The 25,177-nt window shown below is 43.2% G+C and overlaps 1 protein-coding gene and 1 long non-coding RNA gene across 7 annotated transcripts in view; one reads left to right on the forward strand and one right to left on the reverse strand.

The window, feature by feature from the left end:
- LOC138922324 (ral guanine nucleotide dissociation stimulator-like) overlaps positions 1-25,177 on the reverse strand; it is a 378,765-nt gene that overhangs the window by 23,857 nt on the left and 329,731 nt on the right. For 2 of the 6 annotated variants that reach the window (XR_011435413.1, XR_011435415.1), the window contains exons 1-2: positions 20,025-20,150; positions 7,469-7,645 (exon numbers count right to left, since the gene is read on the reverse strand). The exons of 1 other annotated variant lie outside the window; for it this stretch is intronic. The gene's annotated coding sequence lies outside the window, so the exon portion shown is untranslated. Of the gene's footprint in view, positions 1-7,468; positions 8,193-20,024; positions 20,151-25,177 lie in introns of those variants that run through there. 3 more of the 6 variants (XR_011435412.1, XR_011435414.1, XR_011435410.1) reach the window with 2 other exon arrangements.
- Positions 20,112-24,317, forward strand: LOC138922334 (uncharacterized). The gene is made up of 2 exons (XR_011435422.1): positions 20,112-20,311; positions 21,122-24,317. It is a non-coding gene; the product is annotated as an uncharacterized lncRNA (long non-coding RNA).

The following is a 25,177-nucleotide window of genomic DNA, read 5'->3' on the forward strand; positions in this document are numbered from 1 at the left end:
TTGGTGTGGCTTCAGTGTCCACCACAACTGTACCTAGGAAAAGTCTAGCCGAAAAATAAATATAAAAGTATATTCTAAATTAATTGCATTTCCGTAGCAAGAGAAACTCTACACCCAGGCTACACAACAGTTTCAAGATAAAGCATTATGAAGTTTTAGCTTCTAGTATAAATATAAATTTACAAATCCTATATTGGGGTTTCTATTGTTAGATAACAAATTCTTACAAAACTACTGGCTGAAAATCACCTTTCCATATACTTATGGGTTCTGTGGGTTTAGAATTCAGGAAAAGCATAGGAGGAAGCTTCTACATGTTGCATGGTGTCTGGGGCACAGGCTCGTGAAGACTTGACAGGTCAGGGTGACTCCGTGGCTGGTGGCTGGAATCAATCAGAGGAGTCTTCACATGTCTGTGAGTTGATTTTGGCTGTAGTCTGGGTCCTCAGTGAGGGTTCACAGGAGCACCAGCATTTGGCCTCTCCGTGTGACTTGGGATTTCCACTGCATGGTGGCCCCAAGGTTCCAAAAGCAAGCGTCTTTGCAAACAAGTCAGAATCAACATTGCCTTTCATGACATAGCTTCAGGAGTCCTGCAGCATCACATCTGCTATATTCTATTTGTTAAAAGTGAGTTACTTATATCAGCTGAGATTTGAAGGAAGGGGACACGGAAACTGCCCTCAATGAGAAGAGTGTTAAAGGATTTATGGACATATTTTAAAAACACCACAGTCTGCATTTGGGCTACAAATTATTTAAATTCCTCTCACTTGCAAAACATACTTACCTTCTCCCAAGACCCCTCAAAAATTTGATTTCATTACAGCATTTGGGTCCGGTTCAAGGCCCAGGATCTCATAATCTAAATCAGATCCAGGCCAGATTAAGTTCTTCAGATACAGTCACCCTTGATATGAAGACCTGTGAAGCAAAGAGGTAAGTTTTCTGCCCCCTCTAGCCACACCCCTCTTCCAAACATACACATCTGTGGGGATACAGGCATTGGATAACTGCTACTGATATACCCACTTAAAAAGATGGCAAAAAAAAAAATTTGTTATGTAACAGTGATACAGTGTCGGATACATATGCTGTGTATCCACAGCAATTCTGAGGTACACCCAGGTGCATGCTGGCAGTTCTCTGATGTAGGCTCAGCCCTACTCTCTGGAGGGTTTTTTTCTTGCTTTTGTTTTGCTTTCCCCATGGTGCTTGGCTTTGACTTCTGGTTTCTTGGTTCTGTACTCTGACAAGCTGCACGGTATTTCCATAGATAAAGCATGACAAATTATGAGCTAAAGATGCCAAGTTATAAGGCCCATTATGAAAAAACCTAACATGATTGAATGTAATTAATATCAACTGAAAGTAGGTTTAGAATGCTAAGAATTTATAAAAGTGGTATGATAAATTATAAAAAGCATATTTTAAATGATTAAGACACAATCTTAAAATCTGAAAAATAAGATACCACGAAGGGGTAGGTATAAAAAAGTAGAATTTTATAAACAAAAGTTTTATTAAAATTTAAAACACCTTACACGGGTAAAATAACAGTTTAGATACAACTGAAGACAGAATTAGTTAACCAGAAGAAAGGACTAAAGGGAATGCAGATTAGAGTGAAAAACAAATATGTAAGGTTTAATGAGCTTGTGGGATAAAACTGTATGGTCTAACATATCTAATGGAATGTCTTTGAGGAAAGGAAAGAGGCAATATATGATGTGAAAATGATTGAAAATATTCCAGACTTATCTTAAATCGTTAGATCCCAGAAGTATAATTACCCCCCAAAAGGATAAGTAACAATAAATCTATACCTAGAAATATTCTAAAGGAAATTTCAGAGTCAGAGCTTACAAGCAGCCTGGGGAAAAAAGACAGGATAACTACAAAAAACAGTAAGCTTGACGTTAAAGTTAACATCAATAAAATGTCGAAAGATAATATTATATATTCATGGTGCTCAGAAAAATTAACTATCATTCTAGAATTCCAAGCCCAGGTAAACTACCATTAAGCGTAGGCATGAAATAGACATTTTCTAGAGAAACCACGAGGCAGGAGGTGTCTACCACTTATAGACATTCATAAAAGAACTTACAAAGGGTGTCATTTAGGAGGAGGGAAGTCTCCACACTAGGAAGGAATAGGATACTAGATCCAATGGGGATCGAAGAATCTGTTAGATACATGGGTAAGTCCAATTAAGGTTTACCCAAGTTCTGGAGATATAAAAAATTATGGAAAAGAAAAGTGTGTAAGACAGGAGGCAGTGGAGTAACTGGAAGTAACAGATAATAAGCATCTTGTATATCTTGGGAGGAGACTAATCATAACTCACTTTAGACATTCTTAAATGAATTACGGTTATTAAAATTGTTAAAATATCACAAAAGTCAGAGAGAGAAGATAAAACTCTGTTTCAGGAATATAGAAGAGAAGGGACTTTGAAAATTCTCTCATGACAAAAGCACTTAGAATATTGCAAACACCATTGTAAAGGTATACTGAAATGCTCATGATTGAAAGTGTAACACCTCGGCTCCAAAAACAAAGAGTGAATGGACAGCTGGAGTGGAAAGTGAGAGCTGACACAGCTGCTGTGCCAGGAGGCACGTCTGTATAGTGGTGACCGAAGGCTTGGCTGATAGTCGTCCACAAGACAACGTGTAAGTTCTACACTAGGGCTGAAAGGGAGCACCGATGCTTCAGCCGTGCTTGTGGCAATTGTTGATAGTGGTGATCAAAGGGCTTGAGTGCTAATGGTCACATAGGATGTGGGAATTTGAGCAACAGATTTGAGCATGAAGCCTGGACTTGCAAAGGATCTCTGCTCTCCGTGTAAATGTGGACCAAAAGAAAATGCCCACCTTCAATAGGAAATGAAAAGAAATACTGTCTGCTTCAGTTCTGGCTGTGGAAAGGGTAGAAAAAAAATTTTCCCCCTAACATTTTATGACCACATGCTTCCATTCACATGGATTTTTGTGCTCATATTTGTATTGCTTTACTTATGAGGTCTGGGAACTCAGACGACACAGGATTTCTGAGATAAAGTCGCACCAAATGGAAACTTTGAATCTAAAATAACAAAATACAAGAGGAAGCAAGCTATCATGATGTCAGCAGCAGACAGAAACAAATCGCATCACTAATCTGTCAAGAAAAGCAGAATAGAATTATTGGACGGAGACTATGTGGTGTAGACTGGCTAGCTGTTCTCTCAATGTATTTCATCTTCCTCTCGGATTCAGAGATGGAGTCATTACATCTCCAAGTTTCCCTTATGGTTGGCTATGGCCATATGACCAAGTTCTGGCCTATGGAATGTGTCACTTTCAGGCCTACTTGATAGAAACTTCCAAAATACAATCCTCCATTCTCAACCTTGCAGAATGGAGAGAACAGTATGGGTTTGGAGGAGGAGGATCCAAGATGTATACTCAAATAGGCACAAGGAAGACCACTCAGCCCCAAATACCTGTTGATCTGATTTCTGTTTGCAAGGAATACATGGCACAGAGACTGATTGCGTTTTTGCAGCAACAGCTAGCACTAAACAAATCAATAAACTATAAAATATGTGTAAGTGATTAAACAGATAAAAGAAGGAATTGAAAATAAGAAAAAGAAAAACTCTTTCAGTAAGGACCAGGCAGATTTGGAAAAGAACCAAAGTGAATACCTATAAATTATATGCGTCATCTTGTATATCTTGGGAGGAGACTAATCATAACTAACTTTAGACATTCTTAAATGAATGACAGTTATTAAAATTGTTAAAATATCACGAAAGTAAGAGAGAGAGAAGATAAAACCCTGTTTCAGGAATCATATGAAAGCCTGGGGGAGGGTGTGGTCTTTACTCCCAGGGATCATCATCTGTATTATTGATCCTTCAGCCAGTTGCAGCTATGTGACAGTGAGGTCCAGAGACGGTCCTCTGCTTCAAGCAAATTTGGAACTATTCCCTTTAGCGGCTGCCACTCTGATCCTAGATTAATCCATAAAAGCTATGATCTTAAGCATTTTCCATCAAGCTAATGAAGCTCAGCCATCAGGGTTCCTACACTTGCTTGCACTCCTTAAGGGCCTTGGGATAAAATCCAGCAGTTTGTTCACCTGGTCAGAGATTTTTTTGTAACGTTGAAATAGTTTTAAATGCAACTGACTCCTGTCTCCAACTCTCAACTTTCCCTACATCCCATATTCTCTCGTATCAGAAGGCTTGAGAACGACAAAGCTGACTTAGGGTATGACTAAATTTGGCTGAATGGCACTGATTTTTGTGGTTTGCAGTCACATCTGTATTAAGTTATTTAGAACAGATGTAGCAAGATGACCACTCTCCACTGTGCTGATTCATCCTGCACCGTTGTGACACAACAGTGTCACAAAATACGTCAGGTGCAGCGCATGTCCTTTTTTTCATTGGAGTAAAGGCTTCTACCACAGTTCCTCATGCTGTTGACTATTTCAATATTTTACAATAGTTTACATTTTCTTTGGGAATTTGGCTATTATGTGGAATATGTTGACTACAGAGCAACTTGAGTTTTTCTTTATCATTTAAATGTAATAAGATGCTCATTATACAGCTGTTCAAGCCTTGTAAGGTGAGTACAGCAAGGTTCTGAAAACTAAAACATATTTTTGCTGAATTAGAGGAGAAACCCATTCACAAATGAGATGCAAAATATGTATTTAAAAAGCTAATAAAGTTTGAATCCTCTATCTTAACTGAAATGACATTTGGAAGAGTTTCAATGAACCCTGTTAGAAGTGGCAGATTCCTGGTTGGGTGTAGGAAGTTGCTGTGGCTGGGTGGCACGGAGGCTCCAATATTTCACATCCCTCGGTTTCTGTGCCCTTCGCCATGTGACTTGCACCGTCTGCCAACTCAGCCCTTCGAAACAGGCCTAGACTTGTGAGCTGCTTTGGTCAACAGAGTGGGCAAATGTGCCAGTGTGCCAGTTCTGACCCTAGGCCTTCAGAAGCTGTGTGTGCCTGTGGAGTTGATTTCCCCTCTGTCGTGATCATGAGAACACGTCTGTGTAGCCTGTTGGGGGATCAGGAACCATGTGGAGGAGAGATGCCTCACTCCCCCTAGAGGACATTCCAGACCAGCCAGCACCCAGCTGACAAGCCAGCTGAATGCGGACACCTGAGTGAGCCCAACAGAGCTCGGCAGAGCCCGTCCGAGACCAGCGCAAGCAGCCAGCTACCCCCGAGACTGTGCAGAAATGGTCAGTAACAGGTTTTTTGTTCTACCCAAGTTACGTTTTGAAGTGGGTTTATTATGCTCGTTATTGTGACAACAGATGCCTGACATAGAGGGATGCATTCTTTGTTTTTGTTTTTATTAATGAAAGAAATAAGAGGAAAAACAGCTAAGAATTAGGGAAATATGGGAAATGTAATAAAATGAGCCCTAAACTTCATAGACATTATTCAAATACTGTAGTGGGCTGCACGGTGGTCCCCAAAAGATATGTCCACATCCTAACCCCTGAAATTGGTGACTGTTACCTTATTTGGAAAAAGGGCCTTTGCAGTTGTAGTTAAATTACAGATTTGAGATGAGATCATCCTGTAGGATCCAGGTGGGCCCTCAATCCAGTGACAGCTGTTCTTATAAGACACACACAAGAGAAGACAGACATAGAAGAGGGGGCGACGTGAGGACAGAGACACATTGGAGGGATGTGGCCACCAGCTGAGGAAGCTTCAGCCACCAGAAGCCACAGGGGCGTGAAGTGGATGCTCCCCGCAGTCTCTGCAGGGAACGCGGCCCTGCCGACAACTGGATCTGAGAATCTTGCCTCCAGAGCTGGAGGAGAGGACATTTATGGTTTTTTTAGGCACCCAGTTTGTGGCAACTTGTTACAGTGACCCTAGGAAATTAATGCAGGTACCCAGAAGTAATTTGTAGTCAAAACATTTTAGATTCTGACCAAGCCGCTGCCTCAGAAACCACACGAGCCTCTTATTGTCTGTGATGGTCTCTAGGGAATGAGCTGGTCAGAGTCAGGAAGGAGGGGCTCGAGACCTTCCCATCTGTTCACCAGCAGCGATGCCCTGACACTCACCTGAGCAGGGAACAACGCTTCCCCGGGCCGTTCAAGCCTCATTATCTTCTTCTCCCTCGGATCACGGGATTATCCAATTCTTTCTCTACCACAAGTATCAGTATTTTCCAAGATTTTTGTATCTTAATGTCACGGTCATTAGCACTTCCTTAGGCCCATTCCTCACTAACTTTAGAAGCACATCCTGCTTAACACTGTTCAAAAATTATTTGAATACACTGTTTTCGTTGTCCCTCAGTCACAAACAAATGTAGATATTAATCAAACAGAATACTAATCTGTGATAGGAAAAAGCTGTAACCAAAGCCCTGTCAGACACAGTACGTCCGCTAGTTTCCTGTGACTGCATCTATTTCTATTAGGATTTTATGGATTAAGCACTGAAGATCCTAAAAAATAATATTCATTATGTGAACAGTATTTCCCAAGTATGACAGAAATATCACTAGTGGCGTTTAAAATAAAGTTATCTACCACATGTTGGGATTTTTAAATAAGTATGTATTATTCAAATAGATATTAGGAAAAAATAACACACCAATCTATGACTCCACATGTATTACTTCTTATGACAATGCTAAGTTTAAAAAAAAAAAAAGTGAGAAAGGGGCCGGCCCTGTGGTGTAGTGCTTAAGTTCGGCACACTCCACTTCAGTGGCCCAGGTTCGTGGGTTCGGGTCCCAGGTGCAGACCTACACCACTCATCGGCCATGCTGTGGCAGCATCCCACATGCAAAATAGAAGAAGACTGGCACAGATGTTAGCTCAGGGAGAATCTTCCTCAAGCAAAAAAAGGAAGCTTGGCAACAGACGTTACCAAACAAACAGAACAACAAACAAAAAACAAGAGTGAGATAAAATGCTGTGGTATAAAACACAGCAAAAACAATGAAGGAGTAGGGAAATGACTTAAGTTTGGAAAATGCCACATCATACATACCTTATACATTTGCTAATTTTTCAATTATGTAAATTCTAGGAAATCAATAAAAACTAATAATTCTTAGCCCTAAGATCATTATTAAACGAGAGTGCTCTGAAGATCAGTCTCTCCTCCACTGCTGGCAACCTTCACAGTTGGCATCACAAATCCTCATTCACCAGTTTTCACCTGAGTAGTAGCCTCCTTCAGATTACACCTCTAAGAAAGTACTGCAGCCTAATAAAACGTCCCAACTCTGTCACATCACACGTCTACATTCTGAGGAACAGATAACAGAATTATACACGTGGAGAAGGAAAACTGCAGAATACTAATTTTCTACATACTCAGAACCTGCCTTTCCTTTGAGATTTGGATACAGTGGCTAGAATCCATCTAACAAGAAGATAATGCCCTAATACCATACTGGTATAAAACGTGCACTTACAACTGGCCAAAGCACAACAGAAGTCTCTCTCTCGCTCTGGTAAACTTCCACGGCAGGTGTTCCTGGTCAGCAGGCGGTCTGTTGCAGGCCGACTCAGGGATCCTGGCTCCTTCCATCTTGCAGCTCTGCCCTGGAGCTTCCTCGTTCCCTGCATTCAGCTGACTGAAGAAAGCAAGCCTGGAAGCAGCAGACTCTTGATGAAGTATCATCGAGACGTGCTCTGAGACAATTCTCCATGTCCCAACCAGCTCTGCTTCCATCTGCTGACCTTTGACTTTCAGTATCTGGTCAGACATAACTAACAGTAGTCTTGCAATCTTGACTCAAAAGCAGTGTTGGGACCCAGGGCAGACTGCCCCCAAAATATGCTACAATGGCACGCTGATTATTTTGACTTAGTTATTTGAGAAGCAGCTGATGCAAAAATTGCACTTTGACCCTTTCCATTTCCCCCTGAAAGCAGCAAACGAATCTCCCATGTGAAAAACAGCTTCCTCACGAGGCTGACCCAACGGCATAAGGGTTAAGTTGGCGTGCTCTGCTTCGGCGGCCCAGGGTTTGCAGGTCCGGATCCCGGGGCGGACCTAGCACCGCTCATCAAGCCACACTGCAGCGTCATCCCACATAAAACAGAGGAAGGTTGGCACAGATGATAGCTCAGGAACAATCTTCCTCAAGCAAAAAGGGTGAGGCTGGGAGGGGGTGGAATTCAGGGCGGAGAGGCCTGTATAAACACACCTTGTTACTTTTTTACTAATTTACCACCACAAGTCCAAACTCTGCTTAGATTGCTTACTAATGAAGCACCCAAACCTAAGTATCTTTGTCCTGTCAAATCCTCACAAATTTAGTGTTTCTGTGTGTAAAAAGTATAAAAGCTGCCTGCTTTGGTCACTTCTGAGCGTTAATTTTAGGATCTCCCACGTGTACGCATTACATTCGAGTTTTCTCTTTAATCTGTCTTGTGTTCATTTTACTATGAGGCCAGCCACAAGAACTCAAGAGGAATAAGGGGGAAATTTCCCCCTCCCGGACAGGGGCATCTACCACTTCCACTCATACCTGCTTCGCCGCAAGGGAATCTGAAAAGTGAAACCTGGAGCTGTAGAACTGTATCTTATGGAAGGACAGAACCGATTTAGATGGACAGCTAGCCATCTCTGCCACATACCAATGCCCAAAAATTATCATATCGCTTGTCACTCTACCATTAATGAAGGCTTTGCAAGACCTTCGACAACCTTTTCTGAGAAACGCAACTGTCCCTGGAAGAGCATGCCTGGACTTACTACCTCCACGTCTGTAACACAAGGGAGCCACAGACAATACCAATCATTTATCAGTTTAGCTAATCAGCCAAACATGAATCCCTTGGTCCCACCCATGGAGAGATCCTGATTAAGAGAGTCTGGGGTAAGGACAAGGATCTGTAGTTTCAGAGAGCTCCCTGAGTGATTCTGATGAGCCAGATTTGGGACCCCCTGGAGTAAAGTCCCTTCTAACTTCAAAAAAAAATAATATAAACCTAACATATATTTACTAGACAGAGAGCTGAAGTGTGGAGAAGAGGGGAAAAAAGGAGAAGAAGGGTGAATGAGGAAGGAGAGTAAACAAACGCACTCAATAGGGATGTCACACAGGGATTCCAAAACAATCTCTCATGCAAAATGACTCTGAGGAATGTCACTTTTAGCAAACACTGCCTCCACCTCCCACCCTGAAATCCTAGGGTGTTAAACACCACCCATATGGAAAACCAGATTACAGACCCTGAAGATTCTTAATGAAAACCATTTGGTCTCATTTTTTGAAAGACTATAATTCCTACTACCTCTCCTCGAATGATCTAAATTGTCTAAGCTATTTGTAAAAGCAGATTACCACCTTAGTTTAAATTCTAATGGTTTTATAGTTATATGAACTTCTATAACTGTGATTTCTCATTCTAGAATAATTGATCCAATAATACGCATCAAATTCTGGTCCGGAATCCACGATCAGCAGAAATCACAAGTGAATTACACACTTTGAAAGAAGTGGTTTGTTGCTTGCTCTAGGTTTAAAACACAAAGTTTCCATTATCCTTAGTAACTGACAAGCATGCTGGGCTTTGGCTACATTTGATGATTACACTGCTATTATTCCAAATGCATCAAACAATAAATATCTTTTTCCTATTAGGCTTCCTATTACCTTACTTGTTTTTATTTAAAACTTTTCGTGTTTTTGTTTAAAGGGAGGAAAAAAGCATATAAGAGAAAATAAAAGAGAAATAGGAACATGAAACACATTGAAAAGCACTGGCAATTAAGACTGAGATTATCCAGCTTCAGCAAAATGCATCTGAAACTAGAAGAGCTGAAGTACTTAAAATTTGTTTTAAGAAGCCTATGTTCGGATCTCCAACAAGCACTACATGTGTCTCAAATGCAGACATCCCTGCTATGGAAGGACTCTCCTGGCTGTCAGCTTAGTAAGGGGCTGACTCTGCTGGAAAGCATGACATTACACAATTACAAATGCTTGACAGTTCATGTGGTTTAGACAATTTGAGCACTCTGAATTGAATACCAAACAAAAACAGTAGTGCTATTTGGTTTCATATCATTTGACTTATGGCTTCTGGAACATCTTTTAATTTTTTCTGTATTTGTTAATTTTAAGGAGTGACTGTCATACTACGGTGGCTTAAAATAAAGTTTACAATATAACCAATGTGTATCTAAGAAATAGTCCTCATAATATGAGATAATTATGATACAAAAACAATTATCAAAGGCTAGAAAACAATAGGCAAAGGGAGAGTCCCCAAAAGTGCCCTTTTTAGCAACCAAACTGCCTAAGCAAAGAAGTAAGATTTCCCAAATCCTATGGTGTGATCTTACCAATTTCTAATGAACTGGAAGATGCAATCCTTAAAACTAAAAACAAAATCCAATTACTTTTCTGCTTTAGGGACTCAGCATCTGCTAGAATGACACTCATATACGCTGGTTTAGAAACAAACCTACTAACATAAAGAAAGCAACTTCAAAAATGTGGGTATATACAGCCTTCCCTCTCCACAGTCTTCCACACTCCCATTCCTATTTTGACTTTTCCTTTTTGTCTCGAAACTCCAACGCTCTCAGGCATAACAGTCTTGTCTGGCTGTCCTCTCCCTCTGACCAGGTCTGACAGAGTGTTAGGAGTCAGCCAGCCTCTACCGTTTTCACCTCTGTATCCACACACACCTTTCCTCCCCTAGGAAACAGGAGGAGTCGTGGTACCAACCCCCATATGCTCACTGTGAGGCTCAATCCTCAGTTAACTGAGGATAAACTCAGTACGTAATGTCCTTAGACCAGTGTTTGGCACCTGGCAAGTGCTCAGCAAGTATTAACCATCATCATCATCAAAAACAATCTTCTGTTTGATATCCCTACTGCTGAAAGTACTTTCAGACCATAATGCTGCAAGAACATATCTTCTCCACCATCACCCCCACCAGATCTTTTTCATACAAACTGAATAGTCCCTGTGTAGACAGACTTCGCAAAAAGAAAAGACATAAGTGTATGTTTTTTAAAAATTTGGCAGGTACAAAAAATAATTTGAATATGTGCGAGGCACTAAGCATAACATAAGAAAACCCTGAGTACAGATCACAGTTTAAGAAAATTAAATTCAGGGGGCCAGCCCCATGACCAAGCAGTTAAAATTCTGCACACTCAGCTTCAGGAGCCTGGGTTCACAGCTTCGCATCCCAGATACAAACCTACTCCACTCATCAGCCATGCTGTGGAGGCATCCCACACACAAAACAGAGGGAGACAGGCAACAGATGTTAGCTCAAGACGAGTCTTCCCCACCAAAAAAAAAAAAGAAAAAAATTAAATTCCTATCTTTCAGTTCCGTTTCGGGATCCCTATCACCTTCTCTCTTCTAATAGAGCTACCCACTAATTTGAATGTGTTTGTAATTAATCTGCTTTATTACTTTGCCATATCTGTATTCCTAACAGTATGGACTTTTGCTTCACATGTTTCAAAACTTTAAAAAAGGAAAAATACTATGTGCATTCTTCTGGAAGTAGCTTTTTTTCCTCAATATGATATTCCTGACAATAATCCTCAGTGGTGCAGGTGGCTAAAATCCATTCAGTTGCACTCCTATAGGAATACAATTTATCCATTCTCCTCGGATGGACACTGCTTCCAGTTTTTGCCTTTTACAAACAGTGCAACTGTGAGCATTTTGTCATGTCCTCAGGCACTCACATACATGCGTTTCTCTGGGGCACCAGTTTGCCAATTTTAGCATGCATTAAACCACCTGAACGGCTTGTTAAGACTGAAAGCTGGCTCATCCCCAAAGCCTCTGATTCAATAGGTCTAGGGTGGAGCCCCAAATTTTGCATTTATAAGAAGTTCCTGTGAGATGCTGAAAACACAATTTAGAAGCACTGCTCCAGGATAAAGACCCAGGAGTAGAATCACTGGGTCAAAGTGTACATCCATCTTTAACTTTACTAGGTAATCCCAAAGTTATGGTACCAATTTACAATCCCACCAGTTGTGTGTAAGCATTCCAGTTATTTCCGACCTTCCTAAACAGCAGACATTGTCAGATTTTTACACTGTTGCCAACCCAATGTTATGAAACTATACACCACGTTGGTCCTAAACTGCCTTTCCCTAATTGCTAATGAAGTCGAGAATCTCTGCATGCAGGTTTCCTCTTCTGTGAGATGCCTACTTGGGTCATAGGCCCATTTTTCTATTGTTCTTACTGATTTGTCACTGTTTACCTTTCTAGATACAATCCTTTCTCAATAATACGTACTGAAAATATCTATTCTCACTTGTGACTTGTCTGTTCACTTTCTTGATGGTTTCTTTTCATAACCACAAGCTGTCAAATTAATGCTGTCAAAGCGGTCAATCTTTTCCTTTATGGTCTACACCTTCTGTGATCTGTTTAAGAAGCTCTTCCTTGTATTAGACTCACACAATTACTGTCCTACATTGTCTTCCAAAAATTTCATAGTTTTGCCTTCTGTATTTAAGCCTTTAATTCACCTGTAGTTGATTTTTCTGAATGATATGAATTAGAAATGTATCCCACTCTCAAGAAGTTTCCTATTGGCTAAGGCCCACAGATATGACCAACTATAACTTCAGAGAGGATAATGATTCCTGTTAACCCCTACCTTATTGAGGTTTATTCTGCTCTCTCATCGAGGCAAACCAAACACTGGATAATTTTCATACGGAAAACTTGGAGGGTTATTAGCAAATTAGTCAGACTATGATCCCCACCCCACCATACTCCAGGAAGAATCCTTAAAAATACCACACACACAAAAAAAGAGGCCAGCCCTGTGGCCAAGTGGTTAAGTTTACACACTCGGCTTCAGCAGCCCCAGCTTTTGCCAGTTCGGATCCTGGCTGCAGGCAGGGCCATGGCACCACTCATCAGGCCATGCTGAGGCAGCGTCCCACAGAGCACAACCAGGAAGGCCTACAAGTACAATACACAGCTATGCACTGGGGAGCTTTGGGGAGAAGAAGAAGAAAAACAAAGGTGCAAATCGTAAAAACAAAAAACAAATCTTTTTAACTCTAAATTTAGTCTTATTCTAAAGAACTGAAAGTTGAGCATTGGGGAAAGTGTGGCAAAATGAGCATTCTCAACAGTACTGGCTGGAATATAAATCTATACAAACTTTCTAGAGGGTTATTTGCAATATATCAAAAGCCTTAAAATACATATCTTCTTTGAGCTATCAATGACTCTTTACAGAACTTATCTTAAGGAAACAACTGAACAAAATACATATTTAGGAATATTCACCATGGAACTCTTTCTAATAGAAAAAATTGGAAACAGCCTAATCTCCAACAACGCAGGATGGGTTACAGACGTAGCTGCTGCAGCACATCCATATATGGTCATGCGCCACCTAAGGACGTTTCAGTCAACAGTAGATCACGTAGATGATGGCCATCCCATGAGATTAGTACCACAGAGCCTACATGTGTAGGAGGCTATGATAGAAGAAAATTTTATATATTGAGGTGTACGGGGAAGCCGTTCTGGTTTAAATGCGATTTGGACTAAATTTTATTTAAACCAAAGAAGCCTGACTTACAGCCTGTCAAATGTTCGTTGTATATTGTCCCAAAATAAAGAATGTACTCTTTTTTTTCAATATTTCTTTTTCTGCTTTATCTCCCCAACCCCCCCTCCCCCCCCCCCACACACAGTTGTATATCTTAGTTGCAGGCACTTCTAGTTGTGGGATGTGGGACGCCGCCTCAACGTGGCCTGATGAGTGGTGCCATGTCCGCACCCAGGATGCGAACCCTGGGCCGCCGCAGTAGAGTGCGCGAACTTAGCCACTCAGCCACAGAGCCGGCCCCAGAATGTACTCTTTGAAGGTAAGAACCAATGCCTCTCTTCTTATGACACCAGTACTTTTTGAAGATAAGTGTCCTTTCCCATGACACTGGGATCATGCTGACCCACTGTGTATGTACTAATCTATAACAAAGTATCTCCTTGAACCCTTGAGAGAATGTACCCCTGTCACACTTGATGTATGTCTGTTTGGAAATGGTATATAATGGTGCTGAAAAATCACTCTTCTTCACAGCACTTACGAAGGCTGCACTCCCAGGCTGCAGTCCTCAGCTTGGCTCGAATAAAACTCCCCGCTGTAGAATGACTATTGATTATTCGTGTCAACAGCTCGACCATCTAGGTTTGTGAAAGTACACTTTATGATGTTTGCACAATGATAAAATCACTTACTGACACATTTCTCAGAACGTATCCCCATTGTTAAGCAAGGCATGACTATAGTGGAATACTATGATGATTACATAGCTGTGTTAATGTGGAAAGATGTTTCTAATAGTCTGGTAATTTCTAAAACCAGTTAACAAGATGCACATATGATATTCTTTTATTCTCAAATATTTATGGAGAGCCTTGTGTATGCCAAGCACCAAGCAAGTGACTGGTAAACAAAAAGAGATCTGTTCCCTGCTTCTAAGGAGCTTACAAGCTTTGGAGGGGGATGAGGGGGAGGGAGACAGGCCACATATATATCTTCCAACTGACTCCTGTTGGCATATTAAAGGGATATACGTTTTGAAAATACAGACCATTTCTATGTGTCTGTGTATCTATGTAATATCTGCAGCACCTCATCAGCATAGTCTACAAAGAGAACACACACACTCAGCCGTATGGACTAGGAAGTGGGTCAACAAGAGGATACTTGGAGCAACTGCCTTGTGATGAACTGAAGCACACAAATCTTCTACAAAAATGCTCTAGGGAGAATCTTAAGAAACGCAATGTAGTTATGGAAAGTCATCCACTGGAAGACAGATGCGAGACAGATCGCAGAACCACAGAAAAAGAATTGGAACAAAGAGCTTCCGCTGTTGACAATTCAAGACTAAGACTGACCAAGATCAGGTACAAGTTCTTGAACAAATAACTGTTCTTCTACAAGTCTACAGCTTTACCCTTCCCTACTATGTTGGGATCTAACAAATAATAATGAAGCCTCCAAGATAAGAAAGATCTCATAATTAGGGTCAGGCTCAAAGGATTCTGACATTCTATATCCATTTCATTTAAACATCTGCACTACAATCAGTAAACTTACGAGAGTCATTAATTACAAAGGGAAAATTTTTTTCTTTAGAGCACAGAAACATGTCAGACACCTCAACCAAGAGATCAAAAGTTAACATTCACCAGCGATAAGACCTATCTACATCACACATGTGCCAATATGATGCACTGAGAAGGGAACAACCTCACCACTGTGGTATTCTTGTCACAAATGCTTAACCCTCAATTTAATCATGAAAGAACACCAGATAAATCCAAACTGAGGGACATTCTGCAAAATAACTGACCGGTACTCTGGAAAAGTACCAAGATCACGAAAGATAAAAAACTGTCACAAATTGGAAGACACCAAGGAGACACCATAACTAAATGCAGTGTGGGCTACTGGACTGGATCCTCGACCAGAAAAAAGACATCAGGGGTGAAACCCGAATAAAGACTTTATTTTTTATTTCTATTTTTTTTTAAAGATTTTATTTTTTCCTTTTTTCTCCCCAAAGCCCTCCGGTACATAGTTGTGTATTCTTCGTTGTGGGTCCTTCTAGTTGTGGCATGTGGGACGCTGCCTCAGCGTGGTTCGATGAGCAGTGCCATGTCCGCGCCCAGGATTCGAACTAACGAAACACTGGGCCGCCTGCAGCGGAGCGCGCGAACTTAACCACTCGGCCACGGGGCCAGCCCCCCGACTAAAGACTTTAGATTAACTCTATCAACTGCCTGGTTTCAATAACCACACTATGGTTACATAAGATGCTAACAAAGGGACGCTGGTTCTAAGGTATATAGGAATTCTCTGGGCTAATTTTGCCATTTTTTTCTACTTCTAAAATTATTTCAAAGTAAAATGTTTGAAAAAGTAACTTCACATGAATGATAAAGAGATATGGGGGATCACTCAATAACTCTTACATAAAAATATGCTACCTCCTCGGGGCTGGCCCTGTGGCTGAGCGGTTAAGTTCGTGCGCTCCACTGCAGGTGGCCCAGTGTTTCGTTGCTTCGAATCCTGGGCGTGGACATGGCACTGCTCACCAAACCACGCTGAGGTGGTGTCCCACATGCCACAACTAGAAGGACCTACAACGAAGAATCTACAACTATGTCCTGGGGGGCTTTGGGGAGAAAAAGGAAAAAAAAAATATGCTACCTCCTCCAATAATTGTGCTAAAAAAAACCCAGTAATTGCAAATAAGGCGTAAACCAGAATAATCTGTAAGTATTCACTAAAAACCTGTGATTGGGATAATCTAGAGAGCCGACTAACTTTCCTAGGGCACTGAAGTCTCTCCAGATAAATAATCTACCTCATTTTCCCTATTAATCTTTTTTAATTCAATTCAACTTATATTTATTTAACATCTACTATGGGCATGGAACTGTGCTGGGGCCTGATCAGATTTTGATACATTAAGAACATTTCAGTACACAAAATGAGAAAGAAAAACAGAGAGTAACAAAACTGGAAGGAACTTTTCACTCCCATACAATCTAGCAATCAATACCGGCACCCTTTTTAGTGTGATTGCTGCTAGGAGCTCAAGTGCATCCCCTTCAGCATAAGCGGTTCTGACCTCTACAATTATCTCCAAAAATTATCCCTGAAGATGCCAAAATGACTCTAAAACATACTCCATTTCTAGTACTTTTTTTCCATCTAATCATTATGTTGTTGGTGCATTACAGTACACAACACAAAATTAAAGAACTTGATTCTCTGAACGTCAAGGAAGGGTCAAGCTGGTATAAACCCACAGACGTTTACTTACTATCCTCTTAGAAGAGGTCAAAGGCAACATCACAGAAGGCCGGGGTTCTCAAAGTGTGCCCTCAGAGTCAGCAGCTTTAACATCACCCAGGAACTTGTCAGAAATGCAAATTCTCAGTCCCAGTCCAGACCCGCTGATTCAGAGACCCAGCCCAGCATCTGCGTTTTCACAAGCCCCCCCAGCTGACTCTGATGCACCATCAGTTTGAGAACCACTGATGGAACAGCAGAAAGACTGGCCCCGTGAATCCGGAGGCCTGATTCCAATCCTTGCTCTGCCACTAACACCTCTACAATGCATTAGCCGCTCAGCTTCTGTGGGGCTCAGCCTCCTGATCAGTGAGGGAACTGCAATAGCTCACTACCACAGTCCTTACACCCTAATTTGATAACCATGAAAGCATTCATTTGTATAAGGCCTAAAAGTGAAAACACCACTGCAGTATTTCACCACGTATTTCTCTCTTTCATCCAAATGAAACAATTAAAATTTCTTCTTGGCATCCACCAGCCTCTGAATCAGACTTAACATAGCTACAATAATTTCTTCTGATTTTAAATAAAATTGTGTTCACTACTTTGCTGTAGCAAAAGCCATATAAACGCTAATTTTACAGTTTCCTATTTAGTTCTCTATCAAGCCTATTTTGGAGCAATTCCTCATAATAACAAAAATTCCAAGAAACCCACCTACTACAGACTGAATTGTGCACCCCCCCCTACACACACACACACACACACACCCAATTTTGATGCCGAAGCCCTAATCACCAATGTGATGGTATTTGGAAATGAGGTCTTTGAGAGGTACTTAGGTTTAGATGAGGTCAGAACGGTAGGGTCTCCAAGACGGGATCAGCGTCTTTAGAAGAAGACGAAGAGAGACCAGAGTTCTCTCTCCATCTCTGCCATGTGAAGACACAGCAAGAAGGTGGCTGTCTGTAAGCAAGGAAGAGCCCTCACCAGGAATCAGCACCTTGATCTTGGACTTAACCTCCAGAACTGGGAGAAGTAAATGACTGTTGTTTCAGCCACCTGGGGTTATGGTGTTTTCCTAGAGCAGCCCACAACGACCAACACACTCACTCAAAATACCCCTCTGCTGTGGGCATAGTTCAGAAGAACTGTGCTCCAACCTCGCATAAAGAATGTGTGTGATCAGACCACTGAAGTACTCAGCAACTATGAAAGAGAAAGAATTTTAAAACGTACAGATCTAGATACTTCCATTACTAAGAAACACAGCTTAATTTCATCTCCTAGTCATGGATTTATAAACCGCGATTCTTCTCACAGCCTGTGGAAACTATGACAAAAACCTCTCAGGGGAGATGTGAGAAAGAGGGAGAGAGGAGAGTCAAATAAGAAGAGTCCGTTTTATAAAGGTTAGAGAGTTCTCTTCGAACACAAACCTAGGTAGCATGAATGTGGGCAGAAATGTCCCACCAATCAAGTGAATACCCACTAATCCTTGAGACCTAACTCAAATGCTGTATCCTGCAAGCTCGCGCCACTCCTTCCCAGGCAGTCAGTCATAAATTACTCTGTGCTCCCCTTTCTCCATTTCAGCACTGAGCAAAAGGCACTATACTTGCTTATGGATCTGTCTCTTCCACCAGACCTTGAAATCATCTAGGGCAGCGTGTTACTCTCTCCAGCACCTAGAATGGTGACTGGCATGAAGCAGTTTGCTCAAGTGGAGCCACTCTGCTTGGCTGAATACAAGAGGAACTCTCTGTGCTATCTCACAGCTTTTCTGCAAATCTGAGATTATTCCGAAATAAACAGGTTTTTTAAAAAAGGCACCAGGAGCCACTGTATTATCAGTAATAATCACACCTGCCTTACATGTCACGCAAGAAGACAACAGCTACTAGAGAGCCTTGCCTCAGTGTTTTTCAGACGTGCCAGCAGAAGTCAGTAACCTTACATGTAGCAAACTTGAAAAACAATGAGTAACAAACACTTGAGACGCTAATCCTGACCTTAACTTTGGTCAAACTGTTTAACTTTAGTCTCAGTTTGTTAAAAGGGGATAGTAATTCCGACCCTACACGGCTGCCGTGCTACATGAAGTCTACAGAGTATACATCAAATGAGCTCTCCTAACGATGTTCTAATCAATACGTGTTAGTGACCTTCCCCAGGCAGTGTTGCATCTGGACTAACGCTTCACCGCAAACCAGGTGCATACTGTAACTAGTTCCACCGGCACGGACTGTAAAGTCCCGACACAATCACCATTCGGGCTATGATTACCTAGAAAATAATCCTACATATGTGTCCACAGATGCCAACCCTGCCAAGATGTCCTAGTCCAGAACCCCCCAACCCAATAAACAGGCTATTCAAAACTCAACGCAAGCGCAGGGGTCAGCAGCTCCTGGCACCCACCTCCCCCCGACTAAGCTCCAGAAAGCGGGCACGCACACTCAGGCCGTGCTCGCCCACTAGGAAGAGGTGGGTATCTCCAGGGACGATCCCGCTGCTGCCAACAGCGACGTGCGGCAGCCTGGGGTCTCCCGCTAGTTGCTGAGAGCAGCTGGACCCTGAGTGGCCAGGACCGTCCACTTCCAGGCGTGGTGCTCTCGGGCACCAGCATCCTCAACCGAAGGAGGCGAGGGTGGCAGCAGCGCATCGGTGCGCTGGGGAAAACAGGGAGTGGGCGGGCAGCCACGGACACCACCGCCCGGACTAGAAACCCACACCGGGCAGCTCCCCGCCTGGGCGCCCGCGTTCCAGTCGGAGAAGCCAGGCGGTCGGAAGCGCCGCGACTGCGTGCAGGGGTGCGTGGGGCGCCCGGGGCGCCGCTTCCGCGCCGAGAGCCCGGGCCCGCGGGGAAACGGAGGCCCGCCGGGTCCCCGGGAGCCCGGCTCGCGGAGCGAGCAGGTGACGGCGGGGGCAGGGCGGCTGCGACGCCGCGCGGGCGGCGGGCGGGTGTCGGGCGAGTCTGGGCGGCGTCGGGAGGGACCGGCGAGCGGGGGAGGGGCTGAGGCGGGGGGAGGAGGGAGGAGGAAGAGCGAAGGGCCCTGGCGGGACTCCCGGCGCCCAGCTGCCCGGCCCGAGCCCTCAAGCCACCGCCCCCAGGCCCCGCGCAGACGCTGGACGGTCCCCGCCTCCAAACCTCCCCCCCCCCGGCCCGGTCAGAGAATAACTTACCCGTTTGCCGACGCAATCGCTCCTGCTGGCCCCTCTGACGGACTCCTCCGGCTCGTCGTCTTCCGGTGATGAAACCGGAAGTCCCACCCCTCCCCAAGAGGAAAACGGAAAGCCGAAGGAGTCAATCTAAGGAAGGGGAGACGCGCGTCAGGCTGAGAGCCTGGCGGCGTCTGACCGGGAAGGCCACCTGGCACTTCCAGCGGCTCCCCGAGCGGGTAACCCCCGGGCGATCCCGCCTCCTCCCTCTCCATCCCTCCTCACTCCACCCCTTCGCTCGCCCGCCCGCGGTAAAGAACCCCGAGGGCGGTGCGGGAGAAACGGACGCGCCCGGGCCGGGCGGGAGCCGGAGGCCTGCGGGCCGGGCGGCCGGCCTCCGCCTCCACCGGCCCAAGCGATGCCCGGCGCCTCTGAGGCCTCCTCTAACGGAGCGAGGTTTTCCTGCTGTGCCAGGCGCGTGCGCACCTCCGGGTTAGGAGAACAGCCTCTGGATGCTCCTAGCAGGGGTCCTCAGAGTCGCAGACCCTAGGAAGCCACGAGCCGAATTCGGATTCTAACGGGTTCTAATGAAAAATGCAGGAGGATCGGGGTCCAGTTCTCAGAAGAGGGGGCTGGGCTGCGCTGGGCTGGGCTGGTGTCTGGCTAACACAGAGGCTGAGGGAGGGATGCGCTGGAATGAACATGTGGAGCGAGAAGAAGCCCAGACCAGGTTCTTTGTGTGTCTGTGGCCGACTGCCTTCCTCCAGCTGCAAGTGCAGAGAACGTGTGTCACCACAGGGCTCTTGCACTGTCCAGCACACACTCACACAAGGTTTATTTTTATGAATACAACGTAAAACCAAGAACATTCCCAGTCCTCGTTATCTTCCATAAGAGCATCTACCAAATCTAACTGACAGTCCAAACCTGGACAGTCCCAAACCTGACATGTTGCCCTCCTTCAATACGATGACGTCCCCTCCTGATCATGTCACTATATACTCCCAATAAGTATACTGGGTGGTCATCTTTATCCATGTGCATATGCTTCTTTGGTAAAATTTTTTAAAGCAAATACTTAAATTTCTCTATCCCCAACCTCTTTGTCTTCTTATTACTAGTTAATTGGTCTTCTGGCTAATCACTGGGCGGATTTCTGTCATCCCTCTGAATGTAATCTATCTGGAAAATACTTCCTATCTGGCTCCCAAACCACAGCAAGACCCAGGTAGCCACATGGCTTGGGTTTGGGTAGAAAACGTGGACCCATCAATGAGAGCTGGGGAGACCCATCATGACCCGGGGAGGCAGAAAACCACGGCTCTGGACTCAGGCATCCCAGGGTTGGAATCTCCTAGATTCAATGACCTCATTCGTCCTCCTCCTCTCCTCACCTGGTGGCAGCTGAATAATTGACCAAGACACTGCAGGTCTCAGAGATTCAGCAGGAATGCAGATCAGCAAATACATCTTCTTATTTAGTGACTTGGTAAAACTGATGTTCCCTTGCTCAGAAATGGTTATATTTTACAACCAACTTTTGTTAATTGACTACTATGAACACCCTTGTTAAAATATAAATTGGCGTCAGAAACCTCGTGTACAGTTAGTCCTTGGGACCTCTGCCAAATACATCAGGTAGGTCCACGGAATCCGAAAACCTCACAAGATTCAACCAAATCTGGCGAGCATGGACTGTGCTTAAATAGTGACGAGTACCAAACACCTGCGAATATTTAACCAAGAGGACTTGATGTTGTCCAGCACCAGAGAAGAAGTGGCTCCTTATGGATGCCTCAGCGAGGCTGATGCCACAGGTGGGTCCCGTTTCTGTGACAAGAGACAGGGTAAGCTGGCCCCATGATCCAGCCGTTTTAGACATGACGCAGCAAGCTTTAAAACTGACATTTCAAGCACCCACAAAGAGATGGAATGTGTGGCACTTTGTTTTTATTTGGAATCATAAGAGAAACATTTTTAATAAACCCTTAACTTCTTCTCCATTAATGCTATTTAAATAGTGAATTCATAAAGACTGAAGTGATTTGTTTACTTATACTTAGCTGTAGAAAACTTACGTGCTTTTGTTTATTTGTTTACACCATCAAATCCAATCAAGCCAAACAAGATGGTCGACTGAAATGACTGATGAATGCAACCTGAGCTGACAGCTTCAAATTTGGGATGTGTTACTGATGTCAGGTTGATCAGTTCTCTGTCTAAAATTGATGCTATTTAAAGCTTTGAACAATTTAGATGTAGTCACTGAGTAAAATCCCAACGGGGTGAGAGAATTCCATCAGGGCTGATTCTGCTGTGGTGAATTTCCACGTGCGCAGGTGTCAGAGGGAGAGTGGCCTCTCCCGATGGGGTAGTGAGACAGAACAGGATGCAGGAGGGGCGGTGGGCTGGCGTCACTCACAGCAAAGGTAAAGAGGCTTAGAATAAAGATAGACGCATCTTCTCACAAGGAATCCCAAATGGCATAAGAGTGTGAATATTGGTCATTTCTGTTTCAAAACTTTTCAAGAAAGGAAAAAGTGAAGGGGAGGCAAGAAGTGAATATGTATCACGCTTCAATAACTCATCTGAAAATGAACCCCCAGGGAAATCATGGTAGCCGGTGGGGTAGACCAATGTTTTTATTAACAATATAAAAGGAATGTGTGGTGAAAGCAACGGTGACATAAGTACTGACAGTCAGTGGATGAATGATTATGTGTCCTGAGCACCTCAGGACACAGCAAACTAGAGCAATTCCACCAATCAAATGGCAAGAGAAGTCTAATCGAAGAACCATCCTTGTGCTGGAAGGGCAGAATGAGTCCAGTCCGGGGACTACTGGGGCCAGACTTGGGGAAATCAAGTTGTTGAAGGTAGCTGTGACTTTAGAGAGGTGTGCAACAGAGACATTAAGCCATTTCCAGTGTCTCTACCTTTAAAATAGTTTATTACTGGTCCAAATGTCCAAAGACGTATTAAAGAGGGAAAATATTGTTTACTGGACAGAAATTCTCTGGATATTTAGATTCTATTCCTGTCCAGGGATGTGAGAGAGGGGATATGTCAGCAGCTCAGATGTAAGCTGGAAGGTTCCCGTCGTTGTTAATGCAGCTTAGCCGTCTCTAGGAAAAAGGCAGCAAATAATTGGGATCCTTCTATGTAGTTCCACCTAACAAAAGAAGAAATAAAGAGAAACTGTTATTTCCATTCAAATAATGGAGGAAAAGTAGTCTACAATTTAAACAGGAAGATTTGATGACATAAATTCAATCTAAAATATGCAGCATGTCGGAAGGTTACTGATGTGGACACCCTGTGGTTTGCACACTGAGAGATCAGCCCCCTCAAGAACCTGCTCACTGTTGATTTTCTCCTTCTGCGCGTGCTCTCCATCGTCCACAGTGCCCAGCGGGAGCATCATCACACTCTTTTGGATAACATCCTGGAATATATTGGCAATTGGTGTGGTTGATCCATCCCGGATCATATCTGGTTCTGTTCCAAACACTGAAACACAGGAAAAGAAGGCATTGAATAAATTAATGAGAAGACTACCCCCAGTGATCTCCGCAAATGTCGTGTTCACTTTATCTTTCTTTCTTTTTTTTTTTTTTTTCCCACCATGAAATTTGGTGGCTGGGATAAGTAAGCGTCTTGATATCATGCAATTTATATTCTAAAATAGTCAATAGAGTCAAGAAGAAAACTGTGGTTGCCTTATTTACTATTATCTACTTTCAAAAAATATTTTTAAATAATATTTTAAAGTAACGTTAGACTTACAGAAAAGTTGCAAAAGTAGTACAGAGAGAGTTCTCATATATTCCTTACTCTGCTTTCCCTAATGTTAACATCTTACATAACTATTGTACAATTATCAAGAATAGGAAATTAACATTGGATAATATTATTAACTAGACTCAGCCTTTATTTGAATTTCACTCTTTCCCTTCTGCTGTACCAGGATCCAATGCAGAATCCCACACGGCATTTTGTCATTGCTCCTTAGTCTCCTCTTGTCTGTGACTGTTTCTCAGTCTTCCCTTGTCTTTCATGACCTTGACCCTGCTGAAGAGTACTGATCAGTTGTTTTGTAAAATGTCCCTCAGTTTGGGTTTATCTGACGTTTTTTCACGATTGGAAGAGGTCATGTGTTTTTGGCCAGAGTACCACAGAAGATGTACCTACCTACTTTTATGGTTGCTTCACGAATTAAGTATTAGAAACACTAATATTAAATATTAGGAACACATTTCTTTGGTGTTTTGTGTTTCTTTTGTAACCAACATATGAATAAATCGCTGTACTCAACTTTCACCTGAATGTTGCAGTGTTTGTACTCAACTTTCAAGGTATCCCAGGAAACAGTTTTAATGGATATCCTGGGGTCTAGAAAGAGATGAGTTGAAACCTTCTAGGCTATAGGGAAAGTTGCCAGAGATGGAGTGGGAATGAAAAATAAATGAAGACACAAAAGAGAACATGCCGTGTCTTCTGGATCCACAGAGCAAGGTGTGAATGTGAATAAAGATGATGTACACTCGTGCATTGCTTAACGACAGGATACATTCTGAGACATGCATCGTTAGGTGATTTAATTGTTAGATGGTTTAATTGTTGTGTACTCACACAAACCTAGGTGGTATAGCCTACCACACGCCTAGGTGATATGGTGCTAATCTTATGGGACCACTGTCATACATGCAGTCCGTTGTTGACGAAAAACTCATTATGTGGCAGACGACTGTCCTTTGTTGGCAGGACTGGTTTAGCACACAGACAGACAAAAAGGTGCCTTATGCATTCCTGCATTTTCCTGTATTTCATGTCTTTACTGTTGAATTTGACATTTCAATCACACATCTCTCTTCAGCTGGCATTCCATTTAACTTCCTAACTCTTCTTCCTCTTTTCTTCACCCCCAAATTTTACTGGTAAAATACTGCTACAATTGAGGGCAGTGGGGATGATTGTGTAGAGAAGTATGGCTCTCGGTGTTGGACTTGTCCTCTAATTTTTGACGTCTGTGTCCCTCGTACTCATAGATGCAGAGAGTTAGTGCTCCAAGGAGGTCTGGAGGCCATTAAACCCAGAGCTCTGTGACCGGGAAGAGCAAGTCCCCACAGGGCAGCCCGGTGCCAGCTTGCTCGCTCCACTACAGTTTAGCTTCTTCA

The sequence above is a fragment of the Equus caballus genome, unplaced genomic scaffold (genome assembly GCF_041296265.1).
Source record: "Equus caballus isolate H_3958 breed thoroughbred unplaced genomic scaffold, TB-T2T haplotype2-0000768, whole genome shotgun sequence".
In the NCBI taxonomy this organism is placed as follows: Eukaryota; Metazoa; Chordata; class Mammalia; order Perissodactyla; family Equidae; genus Equus; species Equus caballus.